The sequence below is a fragment of the Sceloporus occidentalis genome, unplaced genomic scaffold (assembly GCF_023333645.1).
Source record: "Sceloporus occidentalis isolate IW3139 unplaced genomic scaffold, rSceOcc1.0.p SCAF_104, whole genome shotgun sequence".
NCBI lineage: Eukaryota > Metazoa > Chordata > Lepidosauria > Squamata > Phrynosomatidae > Sceloporus > Sceloporus occidentalis.
Genome location: NW_028317084.1, coordinates 2,289,027 through 2,313,843, shown reverse-complemented (window position 1 = coordinate 2,313,843; position 24,817 = coordinate 2,289,027). Strand labels below are relative to the sequence as shown.

The 24,817-nt window shown below is 42.1% G+C and overlaps 1 pseudogene across 1 annotated transcript in view; it reads left to right on the top strand.

The window, feature by feature from the left end:
• Nucleotides 1–4,721: 4,721 nt before the first annotated feature.
• LOC149283435 (calcium-activated chloride channel regulator 1-like) overlaps nucleotides 4,722–24,817 on the top strand; it is a 32,187-nt pseudogene continuing 12,091 nt past the window's right edge. The window contains exons 1-11 of the transcript XR_016277920.1: nucleotides 4,722–5,035; nucleotides 7,508–7,648; nucleotides 9,609–9,759; nucleotides 10,753–10,861; nucleotides 11,350–11,518; nucleotides 15,024–15,245; nucleotides 17,860–18,084; nucleotides 21,760–21,937; nucleotides 22,408–22,514; nucleotides 23,217–23,447; nucleotides 23,654–23,924. The product of XR_016277920.1 is annotated as a calcium-activated chloride channel regulator 1-like (transcript). The remainder of the gene's footprint in view (nucleotides 5,036–7,507; nucleotides 7,649–9,608; nucleotides 9,760–10,752; nucleotides 10,862–11,349; nucleotides 11,519–15,023; nucleotides 15,246–17,859; nucleotides 18,085–21,759; nucleotides 21,938–22,407; nucleotides 22,515–23,216; nucleotides 23,448–23,653; nucleotides 23,925–24,817) is intronic.

Below are 24,817 nucleotides of genomic sequence, written 5' to 3'. Positions count from 1 at the left end.
CTTAACCTGTTCTGGATGGTTTTGCTGTTCCTCTAAAAGATTAATTTCAGGTACTCCTGGATCCATCTTTGCCACTGGAGTTCCAAGTGGTCAGGTGCTATAGTATGCCTTCCCTCAGCTATGATATCTTCTGGACAGGAATAGATTGGTGAGATAAGTACAGACACTGATAACCTCAGTACTGAATAATGGCAAATGCATTTAGGTGAGTCTGCTTTAAGGTGTACTTGGAAACTACAGCCAAAGAAGACTGGATCGATTTGACTGTTTTCAGGAACTGCCCTCTATCAACATGTAAAGACATCTGTTGAGGGGATATCACTGGCTATTTCATACCGGATAGAGTTTAAGATTTTCTTTTTATTGTATAAAGCTATACACCTCCTTCATTGGCCTGTCTAGTCTTGCAGGAAGGAGATGCTCCCAGTGGGTGTACATTGACCTGAGGTCTATTTATAGGTGGTGGTGGTGGGGTGTATCTGTGGAATTCCCTGCCACAATTTGTTGTGTGCTGACTTATGAGGACCATAAGATGACCATGTCAGGCGGTTTCCTTGGAAAGATTTGTTCAGAGGGAGTTTGCATTTGCTTTCCTCTGATGCTTAGGGAGCATGACTTACCCAAGATCACAGAGTAGGTTTCAGTAACCAAGCAAAGATCTGAACCCTGATCTCCAGAGTCATAGGAGTTTATCGCATCGCGTTCTGAGAACATTTTTGGAACCCGATTGGAACGGAACACTTTCAGCTTTACCGCACGTTTCTGTCCCCATCGGGTTCCCATCGCGTTCTACATACCCCTCAAAGTGTTCCATATGTGTTCCTCGGAGGGAACGGATGAGAAAGTGATCCAAGCTTGTGGAAACGTTTTTAAAACGGTCCAAGAAATGTCAGAGCGGTAAAGTAATCTGTTCTTACTTCCGTTCCCATGTTCTGCCTTGTTGTGATTCCAAGCAGCCCCCGGCGCCTCTTCCCGGCCTGGGAGCAAGCCTAGGCTTCCTCCCAAGCCGGGAGGAGGAGGAGGATGCTTGGAACCGCAGCGATCGCCGCGATTCCAAGCAGCCCCCGCGCCTCTTCCCGTCCTGGGAGCAAGCCTAGGCTTCCTCCCAAGCCGGGAGGAGGAGGAGGATGCTTGGAACCGCAGCGATCGCCGCGATTCCAAGCAGCCCCCGCGCCTCTTCCCGTCCTGGGAGCAAGCCTAGGCTTCCTCCCAAGCCGGGAGGAGGAGGAGGATGCTTGGAACCGCAGCGATCGCCGCGATTCCAAGCAGCCCCCGCGCCTCTTCCCGGCCTGGGAGCAAGCCTAGGCTTCCTCCCAAGCCGGGAGGAGGAGGAGGATGCTTGGAACCGCAGCGATCGCCGCGATTCCAAGCAGCCCCCGCGCCTCTTCCCGTCCTGGGAGCAAGCCTAGGCTTCCTCCCAAGCCGGGAGGCAGAGGAGGATGCTTGGAACCGCAGCGATCGCCGCGATTCCAAGCAGCCCCCGCGCCTCTTCCCGTCCTGGGAGCAAGCCTAGGCTTCCTCTCAAGCCGGGGGGAGGAGGATACTGCTTGGAACCACGGCGATCGCCGCGATTTCAAGCAGCATAGATTGCTGACATGTGTGTGTGTGTCTATATGTATGTGTGTATATATAAAATTTAGGTTGTGTTTGCACAAATATCTCCCTGTAAAACCCTTTTGTTCTGTGTATGTGGTACTCATGAACAAGAATACACTGTTACAAATACGCATGCGCAAATATTGAAACGTTCTCATACTTATCACACTTCCTATAAGGACAAATGCAGTAAATTGTATTCCTGTAACGTTCTCGGAACGTTTTACATTTTCGAATGCGATAATATCCGTTCCCATAACGTTATCTCTTGAAACGTTTTGGGAACAGAATAGAAACGTTTCAGGCACTGATGCGATAAACTTCCTTGACCAGAATGTTTTGGGTTTTTTTGCAGTTACATTTGCTACAGGCATTTTTATTGTTTATCATTAAAACAAATATCAGACTGAAAGACCAATTGTTAAGATCCCTTTTTTATATTTTAGCTATTCTTATCTTTTAATTTTTTCTTTTCTTTTATACTGGTCTGGAATTTCTTATCTGTTAAAATGGTTTATAAAGAAGCAATATTGAAGGAAGGTAAGTGGAATGTGTGGCTATGTTCACTCCTCTCATCCACCCTCTTTGCTCCAAAAGCCAGTAAACAACCAAGGGTGACAAGAGATGAAGTTCTGGACCTTTCTCATAAACCAAATATAAACAAATCACTGGATCTGGATGGTGTCAGTTGGAGAGTTCTTAAAAGACACCAGTCTGAAAATGCAAAACCTCTAACAAAAATATGCCCCTAAGATTGGCCTCTGTACACTAGACTGGGAAGTCATCTACTTAACACCAAGTGTTGCTGTTTTGTTTAAGGGGTCTAATTGATCCAGGAAATTACTAAGCTTGTGCAAAGGTGTCTCTTTAGCTTTTTAAAGTTGTTTGCAAGTGATGGGAATATAACAGATATAGCCTAAGACGCAGCAGTAACATGGGCAAACTGTAAAGCTCTACCAGTGTTACTATTTATCATGATGGCATCAGGGCACATCCCAAGGGTCCATTAGTGGATGAAAGAGTGATGTGGTGCTTGATCACCTTCCAGGTGCAGTTTGATAGCCAGGAAAAAGAAAGAGGTGTCTCCCACCTGGACCTCCAGCATAGCACTGCATGCCTTACAGTAGAGGCCCAGGAGAGCAACATTCATCTTCTCAGTTACCCATAGTACCTGGGTGCCTCTACATCTTCTTGTTGCCTGTGGCCAACTGCTGTTGAGTTGCACTAAACTGTGGAAGGGTACACTGTGCAAAGAGGAAAAAGATCTCTCTGTGTGTAGCATACATCAAAGAACATATGCAAACAAAAGATTATGGTGCGTCCAGTTTGGCACGACATTAACCGTCATGGCTCAATGCTATGGAATTTTGGGAACTGTAGTTTATTGTGGCACCAGAATGCCATAGTATTGAGCCATGGCAGTTAAAGTGGTGTCAAACTGGATTATTTCTCCAGTGCAGATGCAACCTTATCTTGTGTATGTCACCAACAGAATCTGGCCATAGTTTACCTGGACAGTCAAAAGACTTTTGACTAAGTCCCTCACTAAAGCCTTCTGAACAAATGTAGCAATCACAAAAGGAGAGATTGGTAACTGGGTATAGAGGACAGAGACATAGCTGTATTAGTCTGAAATATCAGTATGTATGTAAACTGATACATCAGTATGTTTCTCAGATGTATCTGAAGAAGTAGGCTATGAAAGCTTATGCTACAGCACCTTTCGCTGGGTTAGTCTCAAAAGATGCTACAAGATCCTGGCTATAGAAGAATGAGCTCTGCTTTCAAAGGAAAAAAGCCTGGACAGTGGCAATTGACTGGTCCAACAGATAGGTAACACTTGAGGACAGAAAGTGGAATTCCACAGCCCATAGACTTTATATAGTCCACAAGGGTCTTTTGTAATCAAATAGGAACAAATACTTCCCCTATAATTGTTTATAATGGCGGTCTCTTAATTAACTACCAGGTTAAATCTACAACCTGACAAGTTGAAATTTGCAGGCTGTGGTTAGGAATTCACATCATCTTGTTGAATATACTTTTTTCCTTTGGCCATCCCTAAAATTCCGGTATGCGTTTAATGCATTCTGACTGGCATGCTGCAATTTAGGGTGAGCTGTGTTCACGTGGCCCTTCGGAAGAAACCAATACTTTTCAGTGGCCATCCTCTATCTTTTACTACATCCTGCTGAAGCCACCTTTTTAGTGTTACTTTATCTCAGTGTCACATTGCAGTGAGAACAAATGTGGCAGGCTATTGTGAAAACCTTTACATTGGGATAATTTCTACTGATAGGTGTAGCTCTGTATGTACTTTGGAGCAACGGGCTGAGGTTTGTGTTCTAGAAATGTGATATCCACTAAAGGTTAGATGCATAAAAGATGGCCATGTCAAGAATTCCTAAGGGTGCTTATCAGGTAAACACATAGCTGATGCATGAGGGGAGATAGTATGTCCAGCCCAAAATGATATCATTTTCTTTTTCCATTTCTTCCCTTTCTTTCTCTTTCAATTCCCTGTGTACTCAATCTTTCAGTATATGTCCCTTGCCAATCTGAATATATCTCTATCTCTATTTATACCTCCTTGCTCTGATCCAAAAAAAGCTCCAGAAACCCACAGTCAGCATAGTTTGGGAATGCAAGGAGGAACTGTAGCCCAAACAGTAACTCTGTCCTCAGCTTGCATAGGTTTCATGCACCTGTATATATGATTTTATATATCTTTATTTAATTATACCAACCTGGATGCAACTTCTGACATCTGAAAACATAGTTTCTACCTTTATCGTTTACAGACTGGACAAGTAACTGAATATAAAACTGCTGACAGAGAATGCCAGTCTGATCTCCTGGATTGGTGTGTATTTCTTCTGTTCTCAGGTAGTCAGAAGGTTCAAATTTCTGTGATATTCTTTTCTTTGGGCAAGTTATCAGAAATTGGAAATTCCCGACTGCTGCTGTGATTCACTTCTTTTTGGTTTCTTGGGAAATGCATTGTTTTTATGGGAAGAGTAGAACATGTAAATGCATGTTTGATTTATTTATAACCCCTGTTAATGTTTTTCTTGGCTTAATAGCCCATTTCTTCACTAAAGCAAACCCTCTGTCATCATAAAACAAACTGTTTTGTTGAGGGTCAGGGTCAGGGTTTGGGTTTCTTTTTCTTTTTCTTTCTTTCTCTCCCTCTCTCTCCCACTATGTGTGTGTAAAACTGCATAAATAACCCTTCTGTGCTATCACTTTTGCCAAGGTGCTGATGCGAAAGCCACAAGGAAAGATGTTGCTAAATCAGTGGCATCTTGTGATGGTATTTGTATTACTGCATGGAGTGAAGGGAACAAAGGTAAAACTCAACAACGGTGGGTTTGAAGACCTAGTTATTGCAATTAACCCTGGAGTACCTGAAGATACCAAAATCATTGACAACATAAAGGTAAGGTTACTAAATGTTTTTACCAGATTACTTTAATAATAATAATAATAATAATAATAATAATAATAATAATAAAATCTTTATTTCTATACCGCTTTTCCTGGAAGATCAAAGCGGTTTACAAGTTCAAGACAGATGTACATTACGGCATATTACAATATAAAATACAATCAGAAATACATTTCATTAGAACGTCATATAAAAACAGTTGAAAATCTAAAAAGCTAAATCACAATAATCTAGAAAAATCCAAGTACGTATTCCATAACCATATATGCTCTCTTGAAGGGGACACTGGAATTCCTCACCCCAAAAAGATTCACTGAAGTGCCCACATGGGAACGGCAACAAAATGTTGCAGTGAGGAGTGCTTCTGTCCTCTCTTCTAGTCAGTCAGCAAGCCAAGATTCTTGTTCCATTTCTCCTCCCTCATGATATTCTGTTGTTTTAACATCTGTTCCATTCTGTTTCAAACATTCAATCCATGATCACGGGAGAGAGTTATACCTCCTTATGATTTTAGTACTAAAGGTTGTTTTTACCTCTGCAAATATTTGAGCTTGAGCAACTTACCAGCCTGGATCTAGCTCATTATTGTGACACACCAACAGAATCAAGAAATGACAGATCATCTCAAAACGGAAGCGACTGAAATGAGGGATGAAAGACCCCCACAAAATAAATGGGAAGAGGGGGCCAGCCTAGCCTCTCCAGGGAAGGCGTTCCCCAGGTTGGGAAACAGCCACTGAGGTCTGATTTGCATTTCAGAAATAATCCAGTTTGATACCACTTTAACTGCCATGGCTCAATGCTATCGAATTCTGGGATTTTTTAGTTTTGTTATTTAGCCTTCTCGGTCAGAGAGCTCTGGTGCCACAAAAAGCCTACAAATTCCATAGCACTGAGCTGCAATGGTTAAACCAGTGTCAAGCTGCATTATTTTTGCAGTACAGATTAGACCAGAAAAGGCTCTCCTGTGTCCTTATCAAAGGTGCCTATAGTAGGGAAACTAAGAGAAATCTCAGAAATGATTTGAAGGCACACAGTACACAAGACACTTGTTCTTTTCCATCTACTTTGAAGACGAGAGATACAAATATCTCACTTCTGACAGTTTCTAAAAAATCCTAAAACTAAAGGTTAATTAATACTTGAATTAAAATTAAATTTAAAAATTGATGTAGTTCTCTGTGCTTGTGTATGTTTTTGTCTGCGTGTGCATGTGTGCCAAATTTCAACTTAGAATACTGTGTGTTATTTTAAAATAGAAAAAGAAAAGAAAACAGAGCTGCTTGCCCACTTTAGCATTGGGTTTGCACAGTGTACAGTTAACAATAGCGTGGTTGGCCAATGCTATCTCTGTCTCTGTATAAAATCAACCCTTTTGCTGCTTCTTTAGTAGCAGATGACACCACAAGAATTTATCAGGTACACTACCCCCTCCCCCCCCCCCCCCCCCCCGTTCTCTCCATATCTACAGCCTATTCACACTACACAATTATAGTGTTGTTATTCCACTTAAACCACTATGGTTCCATCCTCTCTGGCTGAGAATTCTGGATGTCCCTCCCTAAAATGCCAATCCCAAAATTTCGTGCAACTGAACCTTGTCACTTAAAGTTATTTGCAAGGCCTTTTCACACATCACAATGATAGTACTATGATTCTACTTTAGTCAGTATGGTTCTGTCCTGTGGAATCCTGGTATTAACATTTTAGGGAGAGGGTGAGCCAGTAGTGATTCGAGCATTGGACTATGACTCTGGAGACCAGGGTTCGAATCCTGGCTCTGCTATGTAAACTCATTGGGTGACCTCAGGCAAGTCACACTCTCCCAGCCTCGGAGGATGGCAATGGCACCCCTCCCCCCGAAGAAATTTGCTGAGAAAACCCCATGATAGTTCTGCCTTAGGGTTGTCATAACTTGGAAATGACTTCAAAATCAAAGCACACAACAGCAACATCAAATTGAGAAATCTCAGGCACAACGCTCTGGTGCTTCACCAAATCTCAGGATTTCATAAAATGGAACCAAGGCAGTTAAAGTGGAATAAGAGTGCTTATAACTGTATAGTGTGAAGGGCCCCTGGGAATAACTTCATATACTAAATAAATCCTTGCATAAGCGTATCAAGCTACTCTTAAAGTTACAGGAGGATATTTACACAGATTCTAGATGCAACAAACTAAATGGACCTTGGAACCTCCTTCAGTTCAGGAGTCAGGCAGGAAGATATGCCTAACTTTGTGTGCCCCCCCCCACACACACAGAGAGAGAGAGAGAGAGAGAGAGAGAGAGAGAGAGAGAGAGAGAGAGTTAAAAGCAGCATGCAGGATTTCCAGCTACACAGAAGGAGAGATTATATGCCAATTTTTAAAACTTGAAATACAAATCCAAGCCATTTACCTACCTGAACATATCTCTCAAACACATATACAGTAGTATGCCTTTCCTTTTCTGTTTCTGGTTAGGCTATGGTTGAAGAGGCTTCTCCTTATCTCTTCGATGCTACAAAACAAAGGTTTTATTTCAAGACTGTAAAAGTTCTAATTCCTTTGACATGGACAGCCAAGCCTGAATACCAAAGAGCGGCCAAAGAATCCTATGAAAAAGTGAGTATGATGTGTATTTTAAATTTTAAATGCATTTGTGGTATTTTAAAAAACAATGGGAAAAACAGAAAAAGCACTGAGATGAAAAAGATTGGTGGTCAGATATACAGCTGGTCATGCACATCCATGGATTCTACATCCACAGATTCAACCACCCATGGTTAGAAAATATTCAAAATATTCAAAAAGAATATTCAAAATATTCAAAAAGAATGTGCAAAAAGTAAACATTCATTTTGCCATTTTGTATGAGGGACATGATTTTACTACATCATTTCATGTAATGGGACTTGGGCTTCCTTGGATTTTGGTTCTGGAGCCAAACCTCAGCAGATACCAAGTGCCTACTGTATAATCACTGGGATTGAAATTGCTTTAATCCAGACAGACAGGCACAGAATTGGGCTCTACACAGTTTGTTACAAGTTCCCTATTGTTTATTTATTAAATTTTATGTGTTTACTTAGAGAATCTAAGAGATTCATGGAGGGATATCTTCAGCAGTGGCAGTTAGCCATCACAACCAAATGTAATGTGGTTGTTAATGTTCAGGCAAATGAGGTGGGGGTAGATAGGGTTGCCATACCTGAGGACCTCCAAACCAGGACAAATGTAGGACAAGGTTTGAAAATGTAGGACTTTTTTTTTAATTTCCTGGCCAGGAAATTAAAAAAGAAGGTCCTAAATTTTTAAACCTTGTCCTCCTCCTCCTCCTCCCCGGCTTGGGAGAAAGCCTCGGCCTGCTCCCAGGCCGGGAAGGGGTGCGGGGGCCGTTTGGCATCGCGGCGATTGCCGCGGTACCAAGCGGCCTCCTCCTCCTCCCGGCTTGGAAGAAAGCCTCGGCCTGCTCCCAGGCCGGGAAGGGGCGCGGGGGCCGCTTGGCATCGCGGCGATTGCCGCGGTGCCAAGCGGCTTCCTCCCCCTCCCGGCTTGGGAGAAAGCCTCGGCCTGCTCCCAGGCCAGGAAGGGGCGCGGGGGCCGCTTGGCATCGCAGCGATCGCTACGGTGCCAAGCGGCTTCCTCTTCCTCCCGGCTTGGGAGAAAGCCTCAGCCTGCTCCCAGGCCGGGAAGGGGCACGGGGGCCGCTTGGCATCGTGGCGATTGCCGCGGTGCCATGCGGCCTCCTCCTCCTCCCCGGCCTCACGGAGGCCTTGGAGGACCCCGCGATTGCGGAGCCGCTTCCAAGGCCTTGCTGGAGCCTGGGAGGGAGCGTCTCTGCGGCCGGAGCTCCAACCACGGAGAGCGCTCCCAGGCCTCAGCGAGGCCTTGGAGGACCCCGCGGCACACGCGGGGGCAGAGGTGGCCGCGGATGATGCCATCCTGGTCTTGGCACCAAACCGGACCGGGACCGGGACAGCACCGCCCAAAGCAGGATTGCCCTGCCTACAGGTGGGATATGGCATCCCTAGGGGTAGATCACTAACTATTGGTTGTGGGGCTGAAGGTGAGTCAAACAGTGGAGAAGAGTTGTTGCCTTTGTGCTTTGCTTGGGAACTTTTAGAAAGTTTCTTGATAGCTACAGTCAGAAACAGGATGGTAAACTAATTGCACAATTCTTCTGTTTTTAACACTGAAAAGCTATATCACAGCTTGAATTGATACGTTAAAAATACCTGCTGATGTTTATTGTTGGGAGGAACAAAATAAATTCATAGAAAGCGGAAATTTAATTTGTTGTATTAATCACTAATCAATTTATTAATTAAATAGTTAGCTTTTAAAAGAAACTATGGAATTGATAGCAAATGGCAAGACTGAATGTCACTATTACCTTCTCAGTTGCACGTTTTGGTTAGTGGCTCCTTCAAAAGGAATCTTGACTTCTTCAGTGTGGTAGTTTCCAGATGTACTTGACTAAACATCTTACAATCTGTGGTGCCTCAGCAAATTAGTGTAATATGAAAGATGCATGTCATTTCATTTCTGAGTGATCATTAAAACCACTCCAATTTTATTTTAGGCTGATGTCCTTGTGGCAGATCCTTTCCTGAAATATGGCGATGAACCCTATACCTTGCAGTACGGAGGGTGTGGGGAACCGGGACGGTACATCCATTTCACACCTAACTTCCTGACAAATGACAGTTTGCTCCGTGCTTATGGATCACGAGGTAGTACTTTTTAATTCAAATGCATGTTTGAGGTTTTGAAAGTACCTTTCAGTTGACATAAGGGAAGACCTGAGAAACTATTAATGGCTTCATTTTATTCAGTACTCTCTCCAAAGCATCCAAAAGAAATTGGAAATATTTACTCTTTATGTCAATCAGTAACTTTCCAAATGAAAGCAGAAATTAATGGCAACTAAAAGAGACTCTAGCTGGCTCATGCCTAGGTTCAGCAAGGTTACTGTATCTTGTGACTTCAAACTATGCAAACTGTCAGGGACTGGCTCTTATGAAACCAAACCATCCTCAGTTGGCTGGACCTGGGAAATGACAGCAAAGTGTTGGCAAACAGACCTGCATCTGTATTTAGCCTGCTTTACGTCCACAAATCTAATTCATTCAGCATCTATACATGGAAATGGGAGTGGATGCCATCTTGTCTTCACTGCAGGCAACAATATGTCTTCATTTATCCCCAGCTTGGATGAAAGTGGAATGGGTGCATCAAGTGCCCTGCCATTTCTACACTCGAATCTAAGCCACTAACAATTTACTTTGTTTTTCTTTCTGGGTCCAAGTTATCTTAAAATGAGCTTGCTACTTGAGCAACAAAATTGTGGCTCCATCTTCCATAATAAGCCTGAGGGCAGGGAACTGTCCAATTAAAAAGATTATATGTACAGCGCTGTGTAAATTTACAGCGCTTTATAAATAAAGGTTAATAATAATAATAAAATAATAATAATAATAATAATAATAATAATAATAATAATAATAATGCCCTAAGCAGCAGCAACTGTTCAAGGACTAGGAAAGAAGCCTTTGTTCTCAAATATTGACTTTCTCTTATAGACATGCTTTCTGATGTGATGTATAGCAGTTGCATTTTTTTAAAGTCAGAATTTATTTTAAGAAAAATGCTGTAAAACTGTTTAATCAATTATATGAATTTAAACTGTGGTGATATAGTAGGATTTTTTGGCTGGATTTTCACAGGCAGAGTCTTTGTCCATGAATGGGCTCATCTCAGATGGGGTGTCTTTGATGAATACAACAATGATGTCCCCTTCTATCCTGCTGGCAAAAATGAGGCTGAAGCAACAAGGTATAATCCTAACATTGCACTTTCAAATGAAATGAATGTTTTACAGGTGATATTTGCTGAAGCATGTTAGTTTGGGTGTGGTGTAAAAAAGCAGCCAGGGGATTAAGCAGTAATTTAGTGTTATACAGAAAGTTTGGACTTTTAATATGACTCAGTCAATTTTGAAATTGACCCAGTGAACCCAACATATATGGCCATTCCTGTATTTTTGAACAGACAAGACATTGCACTTGTCAAAACTAGAATTAATTGGTATTAGGAAAAGCCACTACTGCAGCAAGGTTGACAAATATGACACATGCATGTAGAATAAAGGAGCACCTAATTTTCATACAAAATTCTGATTTCATAGAACAACCACTTGTTACTAATGCATCTCCTCTTCTTTGAATCCCCTTCTTTCTATCAGCCAAAGCAACACAGCACATGTAATATCAAGAATGTAATAATTCCTTGATTTTTCACTAATTGTTTGTAATACACTTTAGATGCTCATCTGATTTCACTGGCAAATATATTGTTCGAAATGACAAAGGACAAATCAGAAAATGCAACATTGAACCCCATACTCAGCTTTATGAGGCTGGGTGTGAATTTATTCCAGACCTAGAGCAAACTACTCCAGCATCGATAATGTACATGCAAAGTCTCCATTCAGTAAGTATAACAAATACCACTTTTACAATAACATCCAAAATCCACAAAAAAGTGATGCCGTTATTGGGCCCACCAAAATGAACAAAATACCTGATGAAAGCCTTTAAACCTTCACCGGTTTCTTAATCAGGCAAAGGTGTTTAAAAAATCAAACAAGAGAAATAGAGAGAGAGAGAGAGAGAGAGAACTTACAGTGTTGGAGTCACAGGTCTACATTTTGTCAAGATCTTCTTACAGTTGTTCTCAGTTAAGCCAGTACAGAGAGATATCCATGCAGGCAGAGGCCATTCCTATTTCTTTTTTTCCTTTTTCCTTTGCGGTATGGCCAACATGGCTACCCTGGGATGTGTTTTCTAAATACCATTTGAGAAGCTATAGGATTTATTTTTGTCCGGTATCACTTTGCAAGAATACAAGAGTATTTTAATTCCCCTCCGCCCCCGCCCCCTCAAATTAAATATGCTTCTAGGACATTTTAATTTGAATTTCTGTGGCTATGCTGCAATTGGGTTGTGCAATCACATCAGAAAAATCTCACATTCTGAACTGGATCAGGGTGTTTGGGACCAATTTGGATAGGGTCTGAAGCAGGTTGGATCAACCTAATTCAGAACTGAATTGTTCCAGGCCAGTTTCGGTGGGGAAGCCTGGCCATATATCACTGTCTCTAAGAGTGGGAAAAAGGGAGTGTGGAAGACAACTCTGGATACAGTCAGCCCTCCATATCCATAGATTCTTTATCCATGGATTTGAGCATCCACAGCTTGAAAATATTCAAAAAATATACAAATTCTAAAAGGCAAACCTTGATTTTGCCATTTTGTATAAGGGTCACTGTGATGAGAAACACCCCAAACTGCTTATTTTTCCTTTGTAGAATTCACTTTTAGATGGTACCTTGTACGTTGTTAGTTATTATAGAGCCAGACAAGCTTGTAAGTAATTAACAATAAAACTTTATTTGAAAAACAGTTTAATAGTGTTTCACTTGTTCAGTTGGTACATTCACTTGTTACTGTTTCACTTTGTTGCACCTAGGACCTTATCACACGCAGGCCAAAACATGGTCAAAACGTCATCCAAACATTGTGGAAGCATCAGGGTCTGATCATGTCTGACGCTTCTAAAGTGTAATTGAGGCTTCCCACTATGGAATTGTCATGGAATCGTTCGTGGGGAAACCATTTTCTGATAAAGGGATATCCCATTATTCAGAAAATGGCTCCTCCTGGCTTCCCCTCAGGCGAACCCTATCCCTCAGGATATCAGACCAGCAACTCCCTCCCTTGGAGTGCTATATTAGAACCAAGTCCCTCACTTCTGAACTTGTTCCCTATCAGACCCTGTCACAGAGCTAAGTCGTTCCTTTCCAAACTTTAGCTCTCACAGCCCCTAAACAAATGCCACCTGTTTTTGCCCCATAAGGAGGCTGCAGCAACCACGTGTTGCAGCCTCCAGAGGGACCAAAAAGAACCCTTTTCTGGGCGGGTTCTTTTTGCGTCCCTGAAGGGTCCATGATGACTCCTCTCGGGTGTAGTGCCGTTTGGGCACTGCACTCAAGCAACGTCATCATGGCATGTGCCATGTGTATGGGCGCACGCCAAGATGGCACCTGGGTGGCACGGTGAGGCTCAGAGCGTGTGGACACTCCACCTTCACCACACCACAAAGTGCCAGTCTGTAGAGCCCCTTTGTTTCCATGCACATTGTGGTGAAGCGATGGAGAAGGGAAGAAAGACATCTGGACTTTCTTGTGGTTTCTAATTTGGGGAAAGTCTTGGCAGCACTCTTCAGTTACAGTGCTTTGGGGAAGGGATGGTAATATGCCACTCAACTAAATATATATTCACTTCCCTTGGATTGTGCTTGTTGTAACAGCAGATCTTAGCCTGCTTACCTGTCCAAATTTGCAGCCTCTTGTTGCTGCCTCCCCAGCTGGCAGCCTACAACTCAGCCTGTCAGTATAATACTTTACTTCTGATCATTCAGGTCTTCAACAGTTCTCTGTAGTGCAGCTGTATTTCTGCTCTGCAGGTGTGCAATGTTTTTAGAGGCTCCGACACATTATTCATTCTTCCATGTGAGAAAAAAGAAGCAAAGTTTTACATCCCTCTTGCTTTGTTTTTCCAATGCAAGTCAATGGGTCATCCAAAGACTCAGCTTTCCAAATCTCTATTCAGATTTGGATTCTGAAACATATGGAACAAAATCTGAATTGAACTCTGAATGCAATTGTGTGTGTGAGAGAGAAAGAGATAGTGACAAGGATAGCTTGCATAAGCTTATGCAAAACTGGTCAAGGCTTTTCTGATTTTTTCACTAATAATCACAAACATTCATTCATGTCTCTTTTCTTTCACTGCTTTGATGGTTGCTGCACTTCCTCCTTTTCACCTCCCTTTCTATTCCCTTTTAATCTTTTATTCTTTTTCATCTCTGCTATTCTTAATTGTCAGCTCCATTTTTTGATGTTCTAAAGCAGGGTGGGCAATTGGGGAATCCTAGGGGGGCTTCTTTAGTCCTCCAGGACATCTTGGAGAGATGCATCTGCACTTGCTCCTGCAAAGAATAAATATAAATACAAATAAATCATTTTGTTTTGCCACCAAACACCCTCTCTGGGTCATGTTTTTCCTGCCCCCAGAGGTCATTTTGTGACATTTTGAGGTAAACAAAAATTGAAATTTTTTGCAAAATTTCACTTCATTTAGAGATAATTTGTGGGCATTTTGGGAGGGGGGAATCAGTTTTTTCCCGAAAGCAGAAAAATGGCAGTCCTTGGGCTGCACTTCACCCACTCCTGTTCTAAAGCTCCTAATTATTTTTTCAGTTATTTTCTTCAGTTATTAAGTCTCTTTTAGTTCCCATTAATCTTTCTGTCTGAGATAGCTCCTAATTATATGCAAGTATGCATGTAGAAATCACAGAGGACACCTATGACAAAATGAGATGGTTTAGGGTGTTGGTGTCCAAACTTGTAGACATTTGTTTCCATTCTCTTCCCTGCAGGTTTTCAGTCTCCTCCTCTGACACTGTCAGTCATATTCTGTACTCACTCATCATACTCAGTCTTCATTGAATTGTTCTGGTTCTCCCTTCTTTCTTGAGATTTTAAAACTGTAAATATTTCCTACACTTGGAAAAAATTTAAAAAATGAAAAATTTTGGAGTACTCAGTGCTGTCCGTATATGGATATTGGCTGAGTCATGCCCCAAATTTGAAGAAACAACTTCATGAAATATAGAAATTATAACATGGGAAGCAGTTCCTCCATGGCTTAAAACAAAGGCTTAAAACAGGCTGGGATGATAACCTATCAATGCCCAAGAGGCTTTTGATTAACCATTTATGGCTGGAAAATGCAGGGGGTAAAGGAGGTTGAGCAGTCACGCTCAGGCCCCTGGGAGTCAAATGCTCACCATCTCTGTTTTATATGGTAGGGATGGTTGTAGGGATTGCCAAGAGGATGTCAATCCTGACTTGCTCTTCTTATCTTTTATTTAGGTTACTCAGTTCTGTGACAAGAGTAACCATAACATAAGAGCACCAAATATGCAGAACAAAATGTGCAACTACAGAAGCACCTGGGAAGTCATTATGGATTCCCCAGATTTTGCCGGTTCTTCTCCAAGAAGTGCTCCTCCGCCTCAGCTGACTATCTCCTTGTTGCAAGCACAGGAAAGAGTTTTGTGTCTAGTACTTGATGTTTCTGGAAGTATGAATGAGGTAAGTCTATCTTTCTCCTCAGTTCTAGAAGAAATATTTCCATGTTTGCAAAATGCTAGGATTAAGGTAAAGAATTTAAAAAGAATCAATGCTCTGTAATAAATGGTACATTATATTAGAAATAGTGAAGCTAATTTGGTTCTGTTGTCCCAATGACACATTCTGGCTGCTGGGGCCGTATAAGCTATTTTTGGAAAGTGCAATCTTGCCAAATATAGCTCATGCCCCCCATGCAATGGAACATCAGTATATCTACTGATTTGCATGATGTTGAGGAGAAAGGCTGCATCCTTGAGGATAACTGATGGATGGAAGAAAACTGTCTCACTGCAACATTTTTTCTCTAAAGGTCCATGCTGGGATGGTTGGAGTTTGTCCCTTATACATAGAGAGTAGGAGAGATTTTTCTCTACTGGGAAATCCCTTCCTTTACATGGATTTTCTCCCAACAAGAAATGACAACTGGCTATTAATATGCCCTCACTAGGCAACTGCCACTCCATTACAACAAAAGCAGGGGGTGTTATCTACTGGAAGATGAAACAAAAATAAGTGTGTCTGATGTTGTCATAGAATAAAGAGCCAAATACCTGTCTGACAGTAAGAAACTTCCTACCTTGTTCTGGCTGTTCACTCATGCTAACTATTAACAAAATCATGTCACTGATTTTGGCAATGGCAGAGGAAGGAAACATGACTTTATTGCTTTCTTACATAATCAAAATTTATCTTTCCCTTGCATATTCAATTCCCAAGGAAGCTAACAACAATAGATCGCACATTCTGCAGTAATAGCACATACCTAAAATTACAGAAAAAAAAGACAAAGGTCTAATCCCAACCATTCTTGCATACCATGTTCTTCCGTACACACCTGCCCTTGTTTTGAGACATTCTGGTGAGGTTCTTCTCTCTGCCCACCACCCTCACAGGTACATTGGGTGGGAACACAGGAGAGGGCCTTCTTGGTAGCTGCTCCCAGAAAGTTTAGACTGGCGCCTTCCTTGTTACCTTTTCGAGGCAACTAAAAACTACTTAGGTTTAGCAAGTCTTGGAAGACTGATTACTGAAGGGGAAAGCATCTTACAAAATGTGCTGGATTTTCTATTTGCTGTTTTCCTTTCAATGGTTTATGTTCTTAACAGATTTTTAAAATAATTTAATTACATTTGAAACTTTTGTATGTTTTGAATTTTTTGTTTTATTTCTTCTAGCTGTTGTAAGCTCCCTTGAATCCCAAATTGGGAAAATGGTGGGAAATAAATAACTATAACACAAATTACAATTAGTTGTTTAAATACAATTAGAGTAGAATCACCAAATCAACTGTTAAATGCTTCATCAACACTGTAAACTCCAGTGACTCAATGGATCTGCTCTAATGGTGACAAACAATAGGATCTGGGCCTAATCCAATAAAGATTTAATATTTAAAAGCATAAGATTTAAAGCAGAGTAGCAAAACCAGAAAACAGAGAACAAAATAACAAAACAGAGAAATGATATGCTGAATAAACCAAAATCCACTTAAAGGAGCCAAGGAGGCCTTCTCGGCCAGGACGTTCCAGAGCATGGATGCATACCCTAACAATGTCTTCTCCTGCATTCCCAGCTAGATGTTGGTGGGACACACTCATCATAATATATAATTAGTTTCATATTAGAGATGCATAAAAATTAATAGGGAAGTAATTTGTAATTCTTATTGAAGCAAACAGTGTGCAATTTATACGTTTTTCCCTCTGCTGCAAGAAAGTCACCAAAAACAATGCAGTTTGCAATTTGGGATTTATTCTTGGTAAAATTCACATCTAGTTGTTTTGCACTGAAAACAGAATTTGGCGTGCGGCTCTGTGCAGAAAATACTGTTTCATTTGCAAAATAACCCTGTGTGAATTTTGCATAGTATATCTCCAAGCAGACCTGCACAACTTAGTAAAAGGCAGGGGCCAAAATGAAAATAGGTTGACTTCTTTGGGGCAAGATGGTGCCCCGTCCCAAGGACTCGGCGCACATGTGTGTGTGTGTGTGTGGGGGGGAGTGATGCCTTCTCAGCCCCATGCGGCAGCCACCTCACAGGACTTGGGGTGGCGATGGTGTGGATGGACATGAGGGAAGGCAAGGCAATTCTCCCACTGCACTAAATGACATCAACTCTAATGACACTACTGCTCCATAGCCCAGCTTTGTCATGAGGACAGGGCTGGGCTGTGGAGAAGGAGGAATGGGTGAATGCCTCCTCCACAGCCCAGCTATCTTCTTGGGTGAAGGTTGAGTGGGAGAGGAGTTTTTGGGGATGAGTCTGAGGCCATGGGCTGCTTGTGGCCCACAGGCCATATGTTGTGCAGGCCTGCCCTAAAGGCACAAGATTCTGTCTGATGTTGGAAGTTAAACAGGGTCACCCCTGATTAATAATTGAATGCGAAACCAGCAACAAATGCCAGGTGCTGCGGCCTCCTTATGGGGCAAAAACGAGAGGCTTCTAAATTGAATGAAATTTTCAGGCTGGCTTTCTCCTAATAATTTCTTTTGCTTTTTAGTCATTGTTAAAATGTCTTTCATGGTACACTGTTTTTATTTTTTGCATTTTTATTTTTTTCATCTCCATGTACAGTTTAATCGCATTGATCGATTGAGGCAAGCTGCAGAACTGTTCGTCCTACAGATGATTGAAACAGGTTCCTGGGTTGGAATTGTCACATTCAATAGTCGAGCGTCAACTGCGGCTGGTTTGCAACATATTACTGGTGATAGTGTCCGCCAGACTCTTACATCTTTTCTTCCAGCTACAGCAAATGGGGGAACTAACATATGTTCAGGAGTCCGTGCAGGATTTCAGGTGAAGGAGAACATTTTCCAAATACTTTGATTATTACATTCCTGCTTAACATTTATTTAACCAATAGTGTTGGGTCTACTATTTTAAAACATGGGGGAGGGGATGACTGAAAGGAAACTGTCACCCAATAGTTAATCTAGTTCTATTTCTGTTAATATCAACAGTCAAAGCACCCAAGCCAAGAGTGGGTGAAAAATGCAGTTGCCATAGGATGCCACTTGGTGGAATCAATACATAGAGTTTAGGCTCAGAAATGCTCCTGGCACTGTTATAGTAGTAGCCTAGCCAAGGAGTTTTAAAAATAAGGGGAAATCTTGCATTTACCATTCTTACTTTGCATTTAAGATGTACTGTGCAATTTTAGCTTTCTTCCCATGGTAACCATTTCTTCCTCCATTCCTTAAGATTTGGTTAAATGTGGTCCGTAGCGTATAGACAGGCACACATGGAGACAGATGTTCCTTCAGGGAATTGCTCAAGATATTTTCTTCCTGAATCAGACCACCACTCTGTGCTTGCCAGCCCCAGCCCCAGCCCCTCTCTACAGACCATGCAAGCCCCACTGAGGAGAATTTTTTTTTATTTCATTTCTATGCTGCCTTTCTCCAAGAAAGGGATCCAAGGCAGCTCACAGATAAAAGTCTATAGACCAGCGGTTCCCAGCGTGTGCTCCGATGAGCCCTTAGGACTCTGTGTGCACTTCCCAGGTGCTCCGTGGCCACTCCAAGAAAGTGAAAGAAATAAAAATTGAATGAAATTGAATAATAATAATATATTCTTATATATACCATTAACTTGTAAGACAAGTTAAGCTTCTTAGGGGCTCCACCATAGAAATAAGGTCTCTGCAAGTCAAAAAGGCTGGAAACCCCTGCTATAGACAATAAATCACAATGGCCAAAATATTCTTCCTTCCAGCAACCATCTCCCTCAAAAAATAGGTGCACTCTAAGAAAAGCACCCATAACAACTCTAGTGCCTAATGATATCAATATACAATCGGCCCTCAGTATCACAGGAAGTTCCATTCCTGACTATTCCTCCACAGATAGCAAAAAGCACAGGACCCCAAGTCCCATTATTAACAATAGATGCACAATTTGCACGTGACCATGTTGGCACAGTTGTGTACATACAGTCGTGTAGAATTGACAATAATGGGGTTAGGCCCATTTTATTATTGTTAGCCGCCCCGATTGACCTCAAAGGGGAGGGATATAAATAAAAAAATATTATTATTATTATTATTATTATTATTATTATTATTATTATTATTATTGGCCATCCACGGATGATCCAATCCACAGATGGCTAGCTGGCCGATATGGAGGACTGGCTGTATAAATCTATCAAGGTTGACTGGAAGGTGTTATAGAACATCACTTTGTACCTTCAGTGTCAGTGTTGTTACAAGACAGAAATGCCTCCTCTCCCTTTTAGCACTGGAGTCAGAAGATAATTCCAACCTTGCTATCCACAAAAGCAGGGAAATGCAGCACTTGTTTATGGCAGCTATAGAGAAGGAACAGTTGAGGGGAGGTGCATCTCCTAGGGCCATTTTTATGATCTACAGGGTCCTGTATGAGATCAACAAAAGTTTGAAAAATGTTGCCCCATCATTTTACCAAACACCCACTAGGGTGCAATTTCACCATATTTAGGCCTGCCTGGGTTCTGGAAAAATAGGAGGTGACCTCCAAGTGATTTCTTGTTGTAAAAAAGTCTCTCCTGTGGCAAAATGCTCAAATGTCCTGTGAGGACATTGGGAGCAAAAAAAAAAAAATTTTTTTTATTAGTATTATTTTGCAGAGGGATGCAATGTGGGTGTATGACCCTCCAAGGTGGTTAATGTGCCCCCCTAGCCTCTGAGACATATGCATCCCTGAACTAGGAAGAGAAGAGTAGGGTATCCACTATATGAAGACTTTTTAAAAAGGCTGCTCTGACTCAACATGTAACCTTTGATTAACTTTTCTTTGAAACAGAGAAGTACTGTATATTGTTACTTCCTAAATAATGGTATGTTATATTAAGGTAAAGGTAAGGTAAAGATATTCCCCACATGTCCAACCATAGGGGGCGGTACTCATCTCCATTACTAAGCCGAAGAACCAGTGTTGTCAGAGACTACTCTGTGATCATGTGGCCAGCATGATTGCACAGAATGCTGTTTACCTTCCCACCGAAATGGTACCTATTTATCCACTTGTATTTGCATGCTTTCAAACTGCTAGGTTGGCAGAAGCTGGGACTAGTGATGGGAGCTCACCCCATCATGCGGCATCCGGGCCTCAAACTGCCAACTTGCTGATCTTGCAAACAACAGAGTCAACGTCTTAACCACTTGAGCCACCGCACCCCATAATCCATAACCTTGAGCCACTGCATCTCATGTTATATTACTCCTATCTTATTAGAAATTAATGCAGTGCAGCAGCACACAAGATCTGACTAAGAAGCAAAGGCGGGTTACCCACCCCTTTCCCCGGTGTATCGGGGCCTCAGCAGCCAAAATGGCAGCCGCTGAGGCCCTGATCCGCCGCTTTTCAGGCTGCGGGGAAGCGGCAAAACGCTGCTTCCTCGCAGCCTGAAAAGGGGTCTCCCTGGGGCTTCAAGCCCCAAGGACACCCCGCGGCGGCGGGGAGGAGGAGAAAGGGGCTGCTTGACCCCTTTCTCCTTTGGTCCGCTGGGCGCAGCCGTCTGAAGGCTGCGCCCAGTGGACCAAACCAGGAAGGAGCTCTGAAGCGGAGCTCCTTCCTGCTCCGCGCAAAGGGCGCACTAGACGCCCTGGTGTGGAGCGAGGACGTCACTTCCGCGCTGCCCCGTATAGAGGCGGCGCGGTCGTGACGTCCTCATGGTGGCAGCCGTGTGGAACGGCCACTGCCATTTTGTGTGCGCTCCGCACGTCATAGGGTTGGGGGCATCCAGAAAGGACGCCCCTTTTTAACCCTAGCATGCGCGGAGTGCATACTAAAGTGCCCGTTTGTAATGGGCCAAGACACCAGTGGCTTAGAGAACAAACTATGGGCCCATACAGGCAGGCCAAAATAAAGCTGCTTCGGTTCACTTTGGAGGTATGCTGTTTAAATTATGCATGCGTCCTAAGAGTCCGGAAGTCGTGTCAAAGTGACTTAGGACTGGAAAGTGGCTTTGGCGTAGCTTCCAGCCTCTTAGGATGTATGCATAATTTAAATAGCATATCTCCAAAGTGACCCAAAGCAGCTTTATTTTGGTCTGTCTGTATGGGGCCTATGTCTTTATTATATGAACTCCATTCTTAGATAGGAAAGTTACTAAGGGAGCTATTCTAATCTAGCTACATCTCTAGCATGATCTAGGAGAAGAGAGGATGAGGAGGAGAGGAAATTTCCCATGAGAGTATTAGTTTACATCACAGAGGAGTTAGGATAGGTAGATAGAGAGGGAAGTCACTGCAGGTCACTCAGTCTGCACATCTAACCCTAACACTACTGTCCACTCTGAGGTTTTAACTCTTTCAGTGGAGAGCATTGTTGCATTTCCAATAGGAAATTAGTTCACCAGCATTTTGTACCCTACCCCTGCTATGCTGGCTAAGCTTTGTTGAACTCCTTCCATTCCAAACAGCTTGCTTTGGGTCTTGCATTATTTGTTCTAATACTGCTGCTAAAATTTGAAGTGTTCTTTACCATCTAGGTGTTTTTACAAAAATATTCAAGCACAGAAGGCTGTGAAATTCTGCTTTTGACAGATGGAGAAGATTCAGGAGTAAGTTCTTGTTTTGCTGAAGTTCAAAGTAGTGGATCTATAATCCACACCATTGCTTTGGGGCCGGATGCTGCAAAAGAACTAGAAATGTTGGCAAAGAGCACAGGTAAGAGAGGAAGCAAAGTGTCTAAACTCCTCTATCTTATAGATACATTTTAATCTGTCCTCTTTTACTGTTGTGTAAACTGCTTTCATGCTAGATGGATGAACTCTATTAATGAGGTAAAGGCTATGAATTTTTGGAACTAAGCAGGGCAGTGAAGGCCAGGGAGTCTTGGAGATATCTCATCCACAGGGTTGGATTGGTTAACAACAACAACAACAACAACAACAAAAGCTGCTTTGAGTCCAAGAACTGAGGGAAAGGCAGAATATAAATGAAATAAAAATCTAATTAATGATATTATAAACATTGTCATCATCAATACTGGTAGCTGTGACTCCCTCGAAATGAGATTGTCACAAGTCCCACCCAATGTTATGCTTCTTTCCCTACTTGTTTAACCCATGGATCCTCTCTTAGCAGCCATGACAACATGGTAGGTGATTATAATAATCTCTCCACTCATGTTTCAGGGGGTTTGACATTTTCTGCCACTGACAGTTTGGACTCCAATGGCCTCATAGACGCTTTCAGTGGAATTTCATCAGGAAGTGGAAATATCAATCAACAATCTATTCAGGTCTGTATTTGGGAGCCAGAAGGTGCAATTTGTTAATAGTTATAGGTATAAAATTGCACAGGGGAAGGAGAAATCCATGAACAATTCAGAGGAGGAGGGAGAGAAAGATCAAACTGAGGAGGCAGGTTGTTGTTTAGCACTGAACAACATTTTAAAATGTTTATTAACCCAAATTCAGTTGTATATTGACAAGTCCACTAATAAAACAAACAGAAATTTAGGGAGATCACCAGGAAAATAGCACCATCAAAAAGGGTTACACCCTTTCCTTCCAGCACCACAGTCCCAGTTTCAGTGCTTGGTATCTGCTAAAATCTAGAGGTACTAGCTCTTATTGAACTCTATTGTCTCATCCAGTGTAGCCCTATCTGTTTCCTGCACAAATATAATGCTGTAATTAGGAAGCTCTGTGAAAAATTGACACATGACTGATCTACACAGAAAACAGCAGTTTCTATACAGGAAACATATTTTTGTATGCAAAAAACAGGGCCAGAAAAGTTTCCTATATGTGTTCTATCCTGTTTGTCCTCCAACTTGGTGCTTCCAAAACTTGTATCCCCAGAAGCCCCAGCCAGTGGGCAGAGATCCTGAACTTGTAGTCCAACAACATCTAGAGACCCATGTTTGAGATCCCTGATCTAATAAATGTACTATATAATTTCCCCCTAATCAAGTGTACACTAAACATTTTCCTAACAGCTTGAAAGTAAAGGACAAAACCTCAGTCCCAGCCGGTGGATGTATGGAACAGTATCCATTGATAAAACTGTGGGAAATGACACTTCCTTTGTAGTTACATGGAGTTTGAGTCTAAATGTGCCAAGAATTATTCTGACGGATCCTGAAGGGAAAACGTACAGTGAGACAGACTTTGTAGTTGATAACACCAACATCCGAACAGCTCGACTCAAGATTCCTGGAACTGCAAAGGTAGAATTGACGCTTTCTTTTAGACCTATATATTCAGCGTTAAAGATATTAAAAAGTGTGCCTCCTTAAAAAAAAAGAGTTGTAGGGAGTGCATCTGTGCTAACAAAGGACTGTGTCACTGCTGCTTAAATGGGACAACTGCAAGGGGAAAACCACTTATTTCCAGAAGTCCTGTACATACCATTTTGCATTTTAATATATTCCAGGCAGGAGACTGGGTTTACAAAATTCTGAATACACACACAGAAGCTCAAGGGCTGTCAATAACAGTCACCACCAGAGCAGCATCTGTGACTATGCCTCCAGTGATTGTGAAGTCCTATGTGAACCGAGAAACCAACAGCTATCCTAGTCCCATGGTCATTTACGCAGAAGTCAGCCAAGGGTTTTTGCCTGTTGTTGGTGCAAATGTCACAGCCATCATTGAATCGGCATCTGGAAAATCTGTAGAGCTAGAGCTCTTTGATGATGGTTCAGGTAAGTTAATGTTGAAGTATTTGTTACTACACAGTTTAGAATTTCCTTGTGCACATAACTTGTACAACACATAGAACAAGATTGTTTCTAACTGGGGATTTTGCTGGGATTGGGTTCTTCTGCGTATGTTCTTTTACTGTGTTGTGAACTGTTTGCTCTTCTCCAAACTGAATTACTTGCAACCCATGTTAGAAGTTCAATAACACTTACCACTGAAAAGTCAAAAATCCTTCAGAGCAGGACCCAATAATAGGCTTAGATAGTGTGAGTGACTCATAGTGTCCCCCCTCCTTGTCTACCTATCCTCACCTCTCTGTGATGTAAAATTACACTCTTAGGGATGTCTCTCCACCTCTTCTTCCCTCTCTCAGCTGTTTCCTAGTCCTGTTTCCTAGTCTTGAACTCTCAGTTGTTTCCTAGAATGAATCTAGTTTGGATTAGTACTGCATGTAACTTTCTATTTTAGAATAGAGTTCCTATAATAAAGTTTGTTTAGTTTGTTTCTCTAACCAGTGGTTACTAACCTTTGGTCCCCTGGAAGATTTGGATTTCAGCTCCAATAATTCCTGGCTGTTGGCCAAGCTGGCTTGGGTTTCAGGAAGCTGAAGTCAAAACAAATGGAAGACCAAAGCTTGGGAGCCACTGCTTTAAGTCATTAGTGTCTTTACTGCTTAATCAAGGGGCTTTATCACATTGCAAAAGGAAGACAAGAGGTAGCAAGACAGAAGTGGATTTCTGATTACCTCCCTGCACAAAGCACTTCCACTCTACTTCCACTCTACCACTGAGGGAGACAATCATAAACACATGCCTTTTGTCCTGATTGAAAAAATTGTTTTGCGAAAGCTACACGTTAATGATCAACTCCCTTTGGAGGAAGAATGGAAATACCA